The sequence below is a fragment of the Callorhinus ursinus genome, unplaced genomic scaffold (genome assembly GCF_003265705.2).
Source record: "Callorhinus ursinus isolate GAN/ISIS: 27379988/994484 unplaced genomic scaffold, GSC_fseal_2.0 scaffold12, whole genome shotgun sequence".
NCBI lineage: Eukaryota > Metazoa > Chordata > Mammalia > Carnivora > Otariidae > Callorhinus > Callorhinus ursinus.
The window spans coordinates 66,798,078-66,813,615 of record NW_027397074.1 but is presented as its reverse complement, the minus strand read 5'-3'; the positions used below and the strand labels follow the sequence as shown (position 1 = coordinate 66,813,615).

The following is a 15,538-nucleotide window of genomic DNA, read 5'->3' as shown; positions in this document are numbered from 1 at the left end:
GTTATAAGGAAAGTAAAACCATTCTTCCTGAACTAGAGCCTATCTGGTGTTTAAAACAACAACAACAAAACCCTGAGTGAGTTACTTGGTTTACATACAGAAGAGATGAATAAATTGTGTACATAAACATATGTAAACATTTATATATGTTTACACAAGTTGGAAAGTGATATACAGAAAGAGAAGTTAGGGTCAAAGATGTCCAAGGTTTTCATGAATGGAGAGACAGCTGTAGAATTGAGACCTTAGACAACATAACTCTCTTGAATACTGAGCATGAAACTCAGTTTTAGGGGAGAGTACACAGGAATAATTTGACCTATAGGGGAAACCACTAGACAGAGTAAACATGTGGGTGGTAGGAGTAACACATTTACTGCAGGCTTAGCTGATCGGGTTATCATAGTGGGCAACATTTGCTCTAGCCCCAGGTATTCAAAGTAAACAATGTTAAGTGTTTTGAGCAGGCTCTTATCGAAGGGGATTGGTTAAAATTGGAAATTGCTAACTGCGAGTTATTAAGAGACACAGTATCCATAAATCAATTATGGTGCATTATATTCTCTTCCATTGCCAGAATTCATTTAAACATAAACTACTGTTTGTTCTACTCACAGTAGTACAAATCAAAAGTTTAGGCTACTTGAACTTATTCTACAGTGTTTGTCTTTTGTTGAAAGAAGTTAAATACTTCTTTTGGTTTGGTTTTTGATAAGCTTTTGAAGGACAACAAATCTGTATTCAGCAAATTCCTAGGGCTATAATCTTATTTTTGCTTTGCTTCTCACATCCTGACCTTATGAGGCAGTGTGGGGCACTTTGAAAAGCTGGCCTTTGGCATCTGAGTGGACCTGGTTTGAATTTTGTCTCTATCACTCACTGTTTGACCTTGGTCAAGTCAAGGGTTGACCTACCTAACCCTTAATTTCCTTGGCCCTAATACCCACTTTGCAGGGCCATTTAGGGGAGGAATGTAAAATGCATTGTCTTTATAAACACTATTGTTATTGCTATTATTATTATTACAAGGTTGAAAAGCAATCTGAGGACAGTTTTTGTAAAATCAAAAATTATAATTAAAATTAGTATTTTATATGTGAACAACATTATTTGTACTTTTAGCCCACAGAGTCTGGAAGGAGGAGAGGAGGGGTGTAGAGAAGGGTTGGGAAGGGAGCAAAGGGGTACCTGGCATCAGCAAGAAACCTTCCTTATTTATAGTTTGAGCTGCTGGGGAGTTGAATTGAATCTCTTCTAACAGTGGATACAGAGGAATATTCAAGACCAGAACAGTTGAGTGAGGAGGTAGACCAGAGCTGGGTGATCCTGCTGTAATGGGGCAGCAGAGCCCAGAGGTGCTTGATTAGCAGATGTCCAAGCAAAAGAGGCTTGTGGAGGGAAGCACTTCTCCTTCCCCTCCTGCCAGCCTGGGACAAGTGCTATTCTTCAGGTTCCTGGGACTCTATTAATGTGCTTCCTGTAAGCAAACATGACAAAGATACATCAGGAAGCACCTGCTATGTGCTGTTCAGAGGCAGGAGTAAAGCCAGCACCAGCCTGCTTACCCAGAGCCTGACACACAGTAGGGATGCCATAAGTGTTGTTAGGATCCAAATGAATGCACACATCGTTTACCTTACAGCCCCCATGAATATCTGGAGCTTGAGCAATTCAAACTAAATTTAGACAAATAAGAATCTTGTTATATTCCCTTACACATGGTGATAGTATAAGAGAGTAAAGGAGAATGGAAATCAATGATAAATTAAGCAAAGTGTATTAACTTCTAAAAGACAAGCCCTTTAAATGCCTCTCAAAATTCTGCATTTGCTTGTTTTACAAAATGCTTTGATCAATGAAATTCAGTAGGTGAGGAGTTTCACACTTAGCGATTCTTTCTCCAAAGCCTATTTAGGATGAACCAGAAAATCTTTCACTTTTTTTTTTTTTAAGCTTAACTTTTTTACATAGAGAAAGGATTTCTGTTATCTTCCTTTAAAGTAAGACTTAGATAACTAAGATCAATTGAGTTTTGAGAGCTATATACTTTGTCCTTTAGCTATGATAATATGGTCAGAACTGTCTTTATGAAAATGAGGAAAGAATTGTTTGATGTGTGAATATTCGCAAGAGAAGAACTGGCTCCAGTTCTAGGCATCCCACTTGTTTATGTGTCAGTCATCCATAATAATGAAGGAGAGTATCTCCTGGAGGTGGGAATGTTCTTTGCTGAATTTTAAGGATTGCTAAACCATTTAGGAGGGGGATTTACAGTTCCACTCAATTCATATAAGAAGTGGGAGTAGCAGGAAAAGACAAAGTTAATGGCACTGTTTTCAAACTAGGAATAGTTTGGATTTTAAAATTCATCTGTTTAGAAGTGACATAGTCCAATGCTGTTCACATATTTCAATTCAATTTCTTTTTTTATATATGTCTGGGAAATAGCATACACAAATAATTTTTCCGGGTCTAGAACAAAGCCAAATTTAGGTCCCAGTTTATTTTTTTCTAAGATTTATTTATTTATTTTAGAGAGAGAGAGAGAGAGAGAGAGAGAGCATGAGGGGAGAGGGAAGGACAGAGGAAGAACAGGGAATCTCAAGCAGACTTCCCACTGAGAGGGGAGCCCAATGCGGGGCTCAATCCCACGACCCTGAGATCATGACCTGAGCTGAAATCACAAGTCGGACGCTTAACTGACCGAGCCCCCCAGGCGCCCCTCTGTCCCATTTAAAGTGTTACTATTTCCTTGGGTCTGCCCAGAATATATTAAGATGATTGCCTTTAGTTCTGTCCCGATAGTCGTCTTCTCAGAAAATGTAACTTCATAGGCTATAAAATAATTTGACTTTTAATTCTGAACCAGCATTCTAAGAACAGTGTTGTCTTTGGATGGGAACATTTTTATTAATTTATTAATTTTTTCATTCCTGTTCTTATAAAATATTGTCTACCTTTTGAAAACTAAAGCTATGTGTTTTGTTTTATGCATTTCCTCAAAAGCTAAGGCATCTCAATTGTTTTTTGGGGAGGAGTATTTCATTTATTTATTTATTTATTTATTTATTTATTTATTTTTTGCTTGAGTCTTTGAAGAAGGCTGAATGAAATAGCATTGTATTTAGTAGAGTTGTCTTCATTTGTAAAGACCCCCTGCTAACTGTGACATCATCTCACTCTGTCCTGATAACAAAGATGATGCATCTCTGCAGTAGATTTTTGTTTTTTTCTCACTACCAGTTGCCAGGATCTTGGCAGGGTAGAAAAATTGGAAGATTGATTGGTGTCCTTTTCTTATTCATTGATTTACTTGGGTTTCTGGCCGACTGATGTATGTGTAGCATCAGATACCATGGATTATGTGTGTGAGAAGAAAAAGAGCTCAATAATAAAAATAATAAGAACTATCCTTTATTAAATGCTGGCAATTTTCTAAGTGCTATGGCAAGTACTTTGTATACATTGTCTCTTCCAATCTTCTCAGTAATTCCATCTTACAGATGAGGAAGCTGAGTTTAGAAAGAGTAATTAATTTATTCAATGTCACACGGCTAATGAGTGATGAAGCTGATTTCAACCTAGGTTTATCTGACTTTAGAACTCAGACCAGATGGCTTCTGATCAAATTATGATTTATGATCAAATTAAGCTCAAGATTATTTGAGTCAGGTATTTTACTAGGCACTATGGAGAATGCAAAGATCACAGATTTAGAGTCCCTTACAAGAAAAAGACATATACACAAATAATAATTGTAAGCAGGTTTTACAGACAAACTTCAGGTTTTTCCCTTTTGCCAGAAATCTCTGGATCTTTCAACCTTTTCTCTCCAAAACTTGGGTTCCATGCCCTTTAGTTCAAATGGAATATAATGAAAATATAAGTTTCTATGACTTTCTCCCAAGCTCAGGATAATGTTGCCATCTTTCAAACAAGGAATCAAAAAATAGTCTTTTAATGATTTCCTTTGTCCCTTAACTTCACTTTTGTCAAATTTTTTGCCTGTAAACGCTCCATCCTTCCCTCTCTTCCAGGCCTCTGATGGAGCTTCAGCTTGGGGACTTTCTATCTCTGGTCTGGTCAATTGTAGTTTTCCTTCCAGCAGCAGGCACCACTCTCTGTAATCTGTCCTTACTACTTCTTATCACTGTGGCGTTTTTCTCTCAACTAAAGATCCCACCAAGCCAGTCCTTACAGCTCAATTGGATTCACAGCCTCCACTCTCCTTCCAAGTCTCTTTCTAGGGTTACTCTTACAAGCTCACTAACCCCCTCCTTTCGTTTTTCAGCTTTCTCCTTCCATCTGCCCACATTAGATTTCACTGTGTTTTGGACCCTGGTTGAAGAGTCAATAGAGTAAATTTTGAGTCTAAGTGTATTTTCCATGCAGGTCACTCCTTCACAGTTTTGATGACACTGGACAACTTTACTGAACGTACTTCATGAAATACACTGGGTCGTGTGCTGACTATTTGGTGTTTCAGTACATGAGGTTGAGGGTGGGGGAGGGTAGAGAAACCCTTTAATAGAGTACACAGTGGCTCTTTCCCATGTAGATTCTTCTTTAAGGGAAGAGATCCCAATTCCCATGGCGGATATGGAGGGGACTCTTCTATTATAGGTTTTCTGCTTTTTAATTTTTTTTCAGCTAATATGTTTCAGCGCTTACTAATTTTGTTCAGCTCTCTGAGAGCTTTGATACCTTCTAGGCACAAGCACGCTCTACAACAGTGCAGTGGCCTAATCCTTGCCAGGCAGCAGAATCATCTGTGGAACCTTTAAAAAGTTGTCACACAGTAGTCCCTCCCCTGTGCCTCTGATTCTGTGATTAGTTACCCCGCTTGAAAAAGATGCATGTCTTCATTGGAAGGTCTTCCACTGCATAGATTATTTTTCTTTATCCAGATCTAGCTTCATGATTCATTTTCACACTAATAATAAGCTCTGCCTTGGGTGAAGAATTCCATAATGAGAGAGAGGGAAAGATAAACTTTGCAACTTTAATTAAGCCTAAGAATAACCTTTGCTCCTAGTATATTCTGTGGAGAATTCTGACATGATTCATCTCTCCTCATCAGTATTGATCCCTTCCTACCACATGCTTGTTGTTATCCCTGTTCCTGTTCCTGCAGGGTTAATAAAGAGAATGTTCGGAAGTAATAAAGGAATCAAATTGTGGCTTCTTCAGTTATATTTTCATTTCAAAAGGGAATGTTGAAGAAGAGGAGCACAATGGAAATTAGCCTTTATTGAACTTCTACTAACTGCCAGACACTATTTTTGGTGATGTTACATATACTATTATGTTTAATCAAGTAATCTCTGAGGGAGGCATCGTCATTTGCCTTTTATAAATGAAACTGAGCCTCAGAGAGAGAAAATAATAGGAATAGAGTGGAGTCCACAATACATTGTCTTTTCTGTCATCATATTTCTTCTCTGGAGATTTTCAAACCTCAAAGGTAGCTCTCTATGCATCTTTTTCCCCTTTTTTCTCTAAATAAAGCTAATAATGCCCTGATTTTATAGTGATAAGCTTAAATTTTATAAAGTATTTTCACATGCACGTTTTTGTTCCTATGGCTTTAAAGTGCCACTTATCCTCAGATAGTTACACTTAGCCTCAGATAGTTACATAACAAAGTTGTCTGAACTTGCTTCTCTCTGCTAAGCAGGTCACACATACATGTGCAAAGGCTGCCATTCAATCTACTCAGATCTCAACTTGAACGCCTGAGGTTCCTTTTAAAGATCACTACTTTTTTTTTTTAAAGATTTTATTTATTTATTTGACAGAGAGATAATGAGAGAGGGAACATAAGCAGGGGGAGCAGCAGAGGGAGAAGCAGGCTTCCCGCGGAGCACGGAGCCCGAAGCGGGGCTCGATCCCAGGACCCCGGGATCATGACCTGAGCCGAAGGCAGAAGCTTAATGACTGAGCCACCCGGGCGCTCCTAAAGATTACTATTAAAGGGCCACCCAGGTGGCTCAGTCGTTAAGCATCTGCCTTCGGCTCAGGTCATGATCCTGGGGTCCTGGGATGGAGCCCCGCATCGGGGTCCCTGCTCTGCGGGGAGCCTGCTTCTCCCTCTCCCGCTCCCCCTGCTTGTGTTCCCTCTCTCGCTGTGTCTCTCTCTGTCAAATAAATAAATAAAATCTTAAAAAAAGATTACTATTAAAATGGGAATGTGATGACTAGAACAGAGTTCCTATAATCACTGGGAATCCCCTACAACAAACATCAGTGTATACTTGTGAAGTTGATGAAGTTGTCAGGCTGATCTCTTATTAAGGAAGTTAGGGGGGAAAATTGAAGACCTTAGAGAGAGTCACTTATTTTTTTAGAGGTGGCACAATTGAGCAGCAATATAATGTAGGAAAAAAATTACCTTAAGATGTTGGAATCTGGAATTTATCTGATAGACTAGGGAAAAGGACCCACTGGGATTCGTTAACAGGAAGCCAGACTTGCATTGACAGAAATAATTAACCTCTTGAGTCCAGATAGAGAAAAAGAACTCATTTGAGTCCATGGGATACCCTCAAATACCTATGAATACTAGCTATAAAGACAGTGAATCATTTATGTTGATCCTGGCTCTAGGGAAAAAGGAATGGTTTTTGGAAACTGCTGGTATAACTGGAGACTTAAAGCCCCCTTTATTTATTAATTTTTTTACCCATCTAGACAGCAGAAAGAATGAGTTGATAGTGATTCAAACAATTTTCATCGAGAACCTTTCTGCTGTTCTGGTTTTTGCATCCAGCCAAGAGGAAAATGTTATTTTACAGTCTTTGTGTTGGTGTTGATGGGTTCTTAGGAGACGTCTTGAGAATCTGAAGGTGGAAGGGGCAGATAGAACACTTCGAAGAGAAGAGCTTAAATATTGGCTGCTATCCAGGCATAGGTAATCTTGGAAGGGATTGTAAACCAGCCTCTAGACAGAAATATTTCACTAGAGGTCCCTGTCAATTCCTTTTTTTTTTTAAAGGGCCAGTGATAAGTGTGTTCTTAATTTACATATTTTCCTTTTCCTCATATTTGTTTGGGCTTATCTCACTTGTTTCACTCTAATTCTTTTGCCTTTTATTCAGAATTGAAATGAAAAATGAAATGTATGAAACACTGGAAGAAAATTCTGTAAGCATTCCTCATTCTGAAGCCTGATGGTAATTATTACTAAGGGATTACAGGAAAATCTTACAGTGTAATTTAGGGAGTCTCAATTTATTCACAGATTCTTCTTCTCCCTGTACCTTGCTCAGCAAAGACATTTTCTAGCTTTCTGATAAACCCAAACTTTGCATATTGACTTGTTTGCTCTTTTAACGAATACTTTATTCAATGCAAACATAATAACAAAGTAATTACAATAATAAGAGCAAGCGTTTATTGGATGCATGGTATTCTGCTAAGCACCATATAGACTGATTCCTTCCACAACAATCCTATGAGCAAGTTATAATAATTATCCCATTTTACAGACGAGGAAACAGAATTAGAAAAATTAAATAAATTGCTTGAGTACCACAATGAGGAAGTAGTAGATTTATAGAAAAATCCAGGCCCTGGAAGTTAAGTTACCTTAGCATTACTTATTCATTTCTCAGAAGGGAAAAGGGGAGTGAGCAGATAAAATATGGGACACTCAGTTAAATTTGAATTCCAGATAAGCAACGAGTAAGTTTTAGGGTAACTATATCCCAAATATTGCACGGGACATGGACATCTGTATTTTCATCTGCTAGATCTAAGGACACAAGGAACGTTTGACTGCACAATCATTTTTGACCCGGAGAGTTCATTCAAGGCTATCGAGCTCCGTTGTCTTAGTCACAGGTGAAGAAAGGCTCCAGGAGTCTTAAGATGTTCATGTTCCTGTGCCCAGCAACAAAGTGAGGTTCAGGACTTGCTGTGCTGCCTCTCTTAATTCCTAATAAGGCAGTTTTGCATTTGACTAGGATGTTATTTCTAAGAGTGTTTATCTCCTGCCTTTTATTCTGAATTGTTGTCTGGAAGGCAAATCTTTGCAAACACTTTACCAATAATAACTTGAGCAAAAGTAGAGGGAGGGAAGGAGGAAGCAACAAGGAGGAGTTACTGGCTGCCCCTGTGACACAGATTCTTTCCATATGGATCTATTTTGGTAGAAAAAAGGGGCGTGAGTATAATGGCATATATTAAATATCTACTCGTCCTAGTCAAGTTTCTTTTAAGACCTTGGCCAGAGGGTCCAATTTGAATGACTACTAGTGTTATCAGAGAATGAATAAATAGGAATGCATTTTATAAAGTGGTCTTCCTTTTAACAGATAGTAAATTAAAATGTTGTATAATCCACTGGAGTTCAATATTGGGTCATTTTCTTCAAAGAAGAGAGAGGTATTAATTAGTCTGTTGCTTGGAGGCATCATTATATATGCTTCATTCCCTTTGCTGTTGTAACAAACAGTTCCTGGGCGCTGGGGCCCTGACTGATTAACTTGCATAGCTGCCTCTTGAGAGCTCTTCTTCTGACAGACACCATTAAATAGGGGAGAGAACGGGATAGAGGAGTAGAAAAAAGACAAAACCCCAACCTGGCTTTTTCATGATGTGAGAAAGCAAATAAATGCACCATCTCAGCAGATGAAAGTAAAACGAACTGCCCGAGTTGTCCATCTCAGCCATAGGGTTCCTTTGGGCCCCAAATCAAATGTATTAGAGGTTTTTCACGGTTGGAGTCGTAAATAGCTAAGAGATGACAAAGAGCTTCGTAAGGTCCCATCTTCGGGAAGGGGAAAGATGCCTCTGCTGAAACTGGAGTATTAAGATTGATTACAGTTGAGGAATAAAAACTCTTAAGTGTGTTGTATACAAGGGGCAGATTGTTGATAGAAATTCTTAAGCTATAACTGCCCAAAAGTAGGAATTTTGGACCAAATGTAGTTTCCTTGCTATTATTTTCACATTAGAGTGTTTTTTCCCCAAAATTTGGTCTTTCTCCTCAAAAATAGATTTACTTCTTCAAAAGCATTTTCAGTTCTGTCGGAGTAGAGACGGTATCTTTTAACTTTCGATATTGAACTGTATTTAAACTTACAGAAAAGTTGCAAAACTAGTGCAGAATTTCCATATATCCCTGCCCTAGGTTGCGATAGGGGAAACCACAAGGTTGAAGCCTTACTTAACCATTGTGCAGTTGTCAAAATCAAGAAATTCACACTGACAACATAACACTAATAACTAAAATAAAGACCTTATTCAAATTTCACCAGTTTTTTCACTAATGTCTTGTTGTGGTTGTTTTTCTGGGATTCCATTCAGTATCCTGCATTGCATTTTGTTGCTTTTTTCCCCTCTGTGTTCTCCTAAAATCTCTAATAGTACTTCACCCTTCCCTAACCTTTATGACCATTTCTGATGAGTATAGATCAGTTATTTTGCCAAATATACTTTGCCAACCCTTGATTTGGGTTTTTCTGGTGTTTTCCTAGGATTGGATTGAGGGTATGTATTTTTGGCAAGAATACCACAGAGATGATGTTGCGTCCTCCTTAGTGCACCGTATCATGGGGTTTGTGATGGCAGTATGTCTTGTTACTGGTAGTGTTGATGTTGATTACTTGGTTAAGATGATTTCTGCTGGGTTTCTTCACTTGACAGTTGTGACCTTTTCCCTTGTTAACAAATATCTTGGGGCAGATGCTTTGAAACTAGGGAAATCCAGTTTCTCTTCAAACTTTCACCCATGATTTTAGCATGCGTTGGTGGATCTCGGTTCTGTAGCGATTATTTCTACGCTATTTGCTTTATGGTGATTTTCTGTTTCTCTCTTTCCTTCCACATTTATTTATCGGAATTCTATAGCGAGACAGCTATCTTTCTCTCCCATCTATCCAGATAATTGATTATTTATATCCATGAGTATGGACTCATGGATATTTATTTGATTCTATGGGTCAGAATCCAATATTAACATGCATTCATACTGTTACCTCGGGCTTCACTTTTGTCTTCCCCCTTTATTTGTCGCTTCTCTCTCCAATACTGAAAAATCTCGTTCCTGTTTTCTACAATGCATTTCTTTATTTAATTCTAGTGCACACATAAAGTTCATTTCAAAATTGTTAAACTATACCCACTTACTGACTAAATTATTGCATTTACATAGTTATTTTTGTCTTCAGCCTTACAGTATCCAGTCAGGATATTATTTTCCAGTTATTTAGGTTAGTTTTATTATTCCCCACCCCTTTACTGTGGTTTTGTGATTAATTTGTAATGGAGTTAGGTTCATTTTTAATTTTTGTATTGCATTTTTGCATTGCACTTTGTTCCTCGTCCAAGCTTTAATCATTTTTTGCTTGGGGATATGTGAAAAGTATGAACCATAACTGTGATTCTAAGAGCTGGAGGTTTACAAAGTAATGTATCCCTTGTCCCTGCCACCCCACACCCATTCTCCTCTCTTTCCATCCCTTTCATACCCTCTATACATAACTAATCTCTTTACTTTCAGGTTAATCCTCCTCGCATTTCTTTTGTACAAATGAGCAGTTGCACATGTATTTTCTTATAATCACTTATTTCTTTTACAAAAGATACCATACTAGAGATACTTCTGCACTTTGATTTTTTCACTTAACAGTCTATCCTAGAAATCACTCCATATCAATTCATTAGACATCTTCCTTAATATTTTTTTCTTAAAGATTTTTTATTTATTTGACACAGAGAGACACAGCGAGAGAGGGAACACAAGCAGGGGAAGTGGGAGAGGGAGAAGCAGGCTTCCCCCGGAGCAGGGAGCCTGATGCGGGGCTCGATCCCAGGACCCTGGGATCATGACCTGAGCCAAAGGCAGACGCTTAACAACTGAGCCACCCAGGCGCCCCTTTCCTTAATATTTTTAACAGCTGTTTTTTTACTCTATTGTATAGTTATATGACAATATCTTCTTCATGTTCTACTTTCTGTAGGAGAAAGGCATGCCAGTTAACAGGCTAAGGAGGTTTAATATTAACAAGACATGACAGGAGAAAGCTTAAAAAAAATTCAAAATGGAGCAAGACTGGGCAAAGTTGGTAGATGTAGCTACTGTATTTGTACCAATCCAAGTGGAACAAAGCAGAGGTAATAATGATTTACTAGTTTAACATTATTAGAGATGTCTTTGTACATGTCTGTGACTTTTCACACCTTAGCATGACGATTAAGAGCAATGTCTTCCATTTTGGGTTTGGACCATCAGAAATTTTGGACTTTTTTTTTTTTTGCAAGCCGGGCCTAGGGGGAGGCCTTTAATGAGCAGTGGGGACACGACACAGCCCCGTACAAAAGCATCAAACTCAGCTCTAAAGGAAAACACAAGAAAACACACCAGACTTGCCTGGAGAAGGGGCTGCCTTTCAGTTGGCTGAGGGAGGGGGAAGAATGTTCCCAGGGCCTTCGGAGGGCAGTGGGGGCCTCAGAATCGGGGGCATGGGAGTTGGGGGATGTACCCCAGGATTTGAGGGGTGAACTCCAGGAGGCTGGGGGTGGACCCCCAAGAGCTGGAGGATGGACCCCAGGAGCCGATGGGTGGACCCCAGGAGGCTGGGGGTGGATCCCTGGGGCTGGTGGGTGGACCCCAGGGGCCTGGGGATGAACTGCAGGAGCTGGAGGGTGCACTCCCGGGGCCTGGGGGTGAACTGCAGGAGCTGGTGAATGTACCCCTGGAGCCTGGGGGTGAACCCCAGCAGATGGGGGAGGATGGACACCCGGAGCAGGTGGGTGGACCCCTGGGGCTGGAGGGTGGACGCCCGGAGTTGGTGGGTGAACCCCAGATGTTGGTGGGTGGACCACCGGTGCCGGGGGGTGAACCCCGGGAGCTGGGGGGTGGACTCCTGGTGCTGGGGGGTGGACCCCAGATGTTGGGGGGTGGACCTCTGGTGCCGGGGGTGGACACCGGGTGCTGGGGGTGGGGGGCAGCTGGGAAGGGCCCGGGGGGCAGCTGGGAAGGGCCCGGAGGCCCTGAGGGTGCAGGCCCACTGGGCGGCATGGGTGGCAGAGACAGGCCTCCCGGTGGTGGTGGGGGCAAAGACTCTGGCAGAGGCAGCCGGGAGGGGAGACCATTCATGGGCGGGGCGGGGGTCTCTTCACCCCAGGAGGCCCAGCAGGGAGGCTCGGTGGGGCTGGTGGCTTCTCTATCTTGAAGTGAAACTGCAGGAAAAACTGCTTGGTTTCCCGATTCCAGTGAATCCAGAACTTGCCTTCGGCCTTATCGATTTCCCTGCTTGGCACCTTGAAGGCGATGGTCTCATAGGGCTCGGCAGCCATGAGCAGGTACTGCCGGCGCGGGTCAGGAGGCTCGATCCTCTGCTCATAGGCAGACATGGAGCGGTGGCAGGGCATGATGCCCTCGGTGACCTCAGGGTAGTCAATCTGGAAGAGGAGGCTCTGCTGGCCCATCTCCGTGTCCCTCTGCTTTGTAGCCTGGGCGGCCAAGCTTCACAAACTTCTTCACCTCCACCGTGACCTTTTCTGGTGCCGGTTCGGCAGGGGCCTCCTTGGCCTCCTTGGCGGCTCGCCGGGTCAAGTTGGTCTGATGCTTCTGCCCTTGGGTATGTGCCAGGTAGCTCCCCTCACTGTTGTGCAGGGTCAGACACAGCTTGCACTCGTACGAGCCCAGATGGTTCTTCTTGAAATATGGGTCCTTGTTGATGTCGATGGTCTCCAGGGCCCGCTGCCAGAGGCGCTCCCTGTGGTCTCGGCTGCTCTCCGAGGAGGAGGCCACGCCTCCACTCCCGGTCTTACCCCCCAGGGCGATGCTGGAAGTCCATGGTGAGGGCGTTGGGGCTTTACCACACCGGTAAAGAGACCCCGTGCTCCTGCTCACTCCACGCCTGCCGCTGCCACCAGAAATTTTGGACTTTTATAATTTACTAGTGGTGTGAATTTCAGCAAGTTAATATCCTCATGCCTCAGTTTCTCTTATCTGTAGAATAGGAATAGTAAGAACGACCACCTTCCAGGGTTACAGTTAAATCATGGGAAACAGTACAGTATATAGGAACATGGTAAGCCAAAAATTGGGAATGATAATCATTACTGTGTTGCTAATTGCTCTTATATGTTATACTGATTTATACTCTAAGCAGAAGTTTTTGATGGTTTGGTTTATATACACAACTGATAACACTAGGTATTTTTTAGATATTAATAGCTGTTTTTATGGCAAGGGAGGGCAAGAAGGAATGGGGAAGGAGAGAGGGAAAGAGAGAGAGGGACTACATAAAAAAATGAAATTATCCCTCATGCTACTAGCAGAGAAAATCTGTTAATGCCTCCAGATAATTTTCTATGCTTATGCACATAGTGTCTTTTGAGAAAGATATATATACATATTTTAACCAAGCTGTATCCTATTCCATATACCTGTGTTGTTCACCATTTAAAATTTTATTGTGAATATTTTTTCTGTGGTATTATGCTTCCTAATGGAAGTTTTAACCAGATCATTTGGTCATTTTAGTCTAAGGTCCGATCAATCAAATGTGAAACAAAATGGAATAAGCAGAGAGACAAACTAACTGAAAAAAGCTCAGTAAATTTAGATGTCTGAAGTACCCGGGTCCTCAATTCAACCAAGTATATACTTTTGTAAATGTGACTTTGCCAGATACTTACCTATAAAAGATATAGTTAAATCCAAGGAATCAATCCCTTGTTTTTAAAACTTTGTGATGGGGGCACCTGGGTGGCTCAGTCGTTAAGCATCTGCCTTTGGCTCAGGTCAGGATCCCAGGGTCCTGGGATCGAGTCCTGCATCGGGCTCCCTGCTCAGTGGGAAGCCTGCTTCTCCTCTTCATCTCCCCCTGCCTGTGTTCCCTCTCTCGCTGTGTCTCTCTCTGTCACATAAATAAATAAAATCTTTAAAAACAAAACAAAACAAAAAACCCCCAAAACTTTGTGGTGTTCATTTTAGTGGTATTATAAAGTGAAACTAACCTTAACTTCAAGCCCATCCATGTCTTTGATCTAAACAGCTTGACAGAAACCTCAAAGCTTCCAATAAGGCTGCAGGTCTGAAAGAAGCACTTCCATCATGACTGTAGTTTTTAAAAGTTGTAAGTAAAGTTTCAGAGTTTTGAGGAAGAATTATTGAGGTAAAAAATCTTTCCTCCCCCAAAGTCTCCTCTGCTGTATTCCTGTTAATGACTGAGCCACCCAGGCACCCCCATCTAAAGATATTCTTAACTCCAACTCTTAGCTCTCAAAACCACCATGGAGTAGGAGGAATGGTGGCAGGTATACTATTTTTTTTCCGTATGAAATATAAGCCTGTAGTATGTATTTTGATTTGAGTACTCTTTGCACGTTTTAAAAGAGGGTCTACTCAGTGGTACAAGGAAGAAAATAATTTTTAAAAATTTTATTAGCTACTCCAAGTGTAGATCTAACCCTTTGCTGAGCTTAGACTGAAACTGCTTCATAAGAATATAAGAAATGCTGCAATGGAGCAGAGGAAAGGCCCCTTTAATGTATTATTTTGTCACTTGAAGACTCTAGAGGGGAAGAAAGGAGGTAAGATATCAAGAAGAACGCTTCTAGGACCATCTGTCAGGTTCCAGACTTCTTTAAGAATAGGCAGGGTGCTTGACTGTATGACACTAAATGATAATAATTGTAACTATGGATTACTAAATGCTTACCGTGTGTCAGATCTGTGCTGAGTGCCTCACACATACCATTTCATCTAATATATATTCATGACAGGAGGCAGGTGTTAATGTATCTCCATTTTATAGATGAGGACCCTGAGTCTTGGAGAAGTGAAATAACCTTGTCAAAGTCACATGGCTATAAAGTTAGTATACCACTTGCTAAGATTTCGTCTAGGTTGGTTGGACTCTTTATTACTTCAGTGCTACCTACGATTGAGTCTTGTGGGTCTCAGTGATTCCCTAGGCCATGCTTCTCTTAGGATCAGCACAGCCTTTGCTCACTGGTCCAGATGTGAGCAGCAGTGGGCTCTGGCCTTAGGCTTGGCCCCACTGAGAACCCTGAGTATCTCCAACACCTTCCCCGCGGGGTCAGGTTTTGGATGGTGAATGGCACTTTGGGGCTAGAGGGAATGAAATCCAGCAGAGATAAGTGGAAAAAGCAGTAGACACATATTAACCTCCGCCTGCTCATTCCATTCCGAATCAATTGTTTCTCTATGTCATTAGCTGGGTCTTCTTGTCTCCTCTTCATTAGGAGCATGCTCTTTGTCAAAAGGAAGGATAACTGTGTCCTTTACCTGTTTTGGTCTTTTATTGGCTCATTCCTCACCTCCCTAGGCAAGAGTCAGCTTCTTTCCTTGGCATTATCTATTCTTGCCTATTTCTTCTTTCATGTCTCCTGACATTCCCAACCTTCATCCTAGGTTCAAGCTTATCAGCTGCTTACAGTTCCCAAACGTGTGTGTGTGTATGTATATTTGGGGGGGGGGCGGTGTGTGGGGGGGGGTGTATGCATGTATGTGTTTGTGGTGTGTGTGTATGTGTGGTGTGTGTATGTGTGTATGTTT

At 41.2% G+C, this 15,538-nt stretch overlaps 1 protein-coding gene and 1 pseudogene across 7 annotated transcripts in view; one reads left to right on the top strand and one right to left on the bottom strand.

The window, feature by feature from the left end:
- Positions 1-15,538, top strand: part of GRM8 (glutamate metabotropic receptor 8) — a 752,293-nt gene that overhangs the window by 284,291 nt on the left and 452,464 nt on the right. The window lies entirely within an intron of this gene.
- On the bottom strand, positions 11,394-12,903 carry LOC112818469 (splicing factor 3A subunit 2-like; annotated as a pseudogene).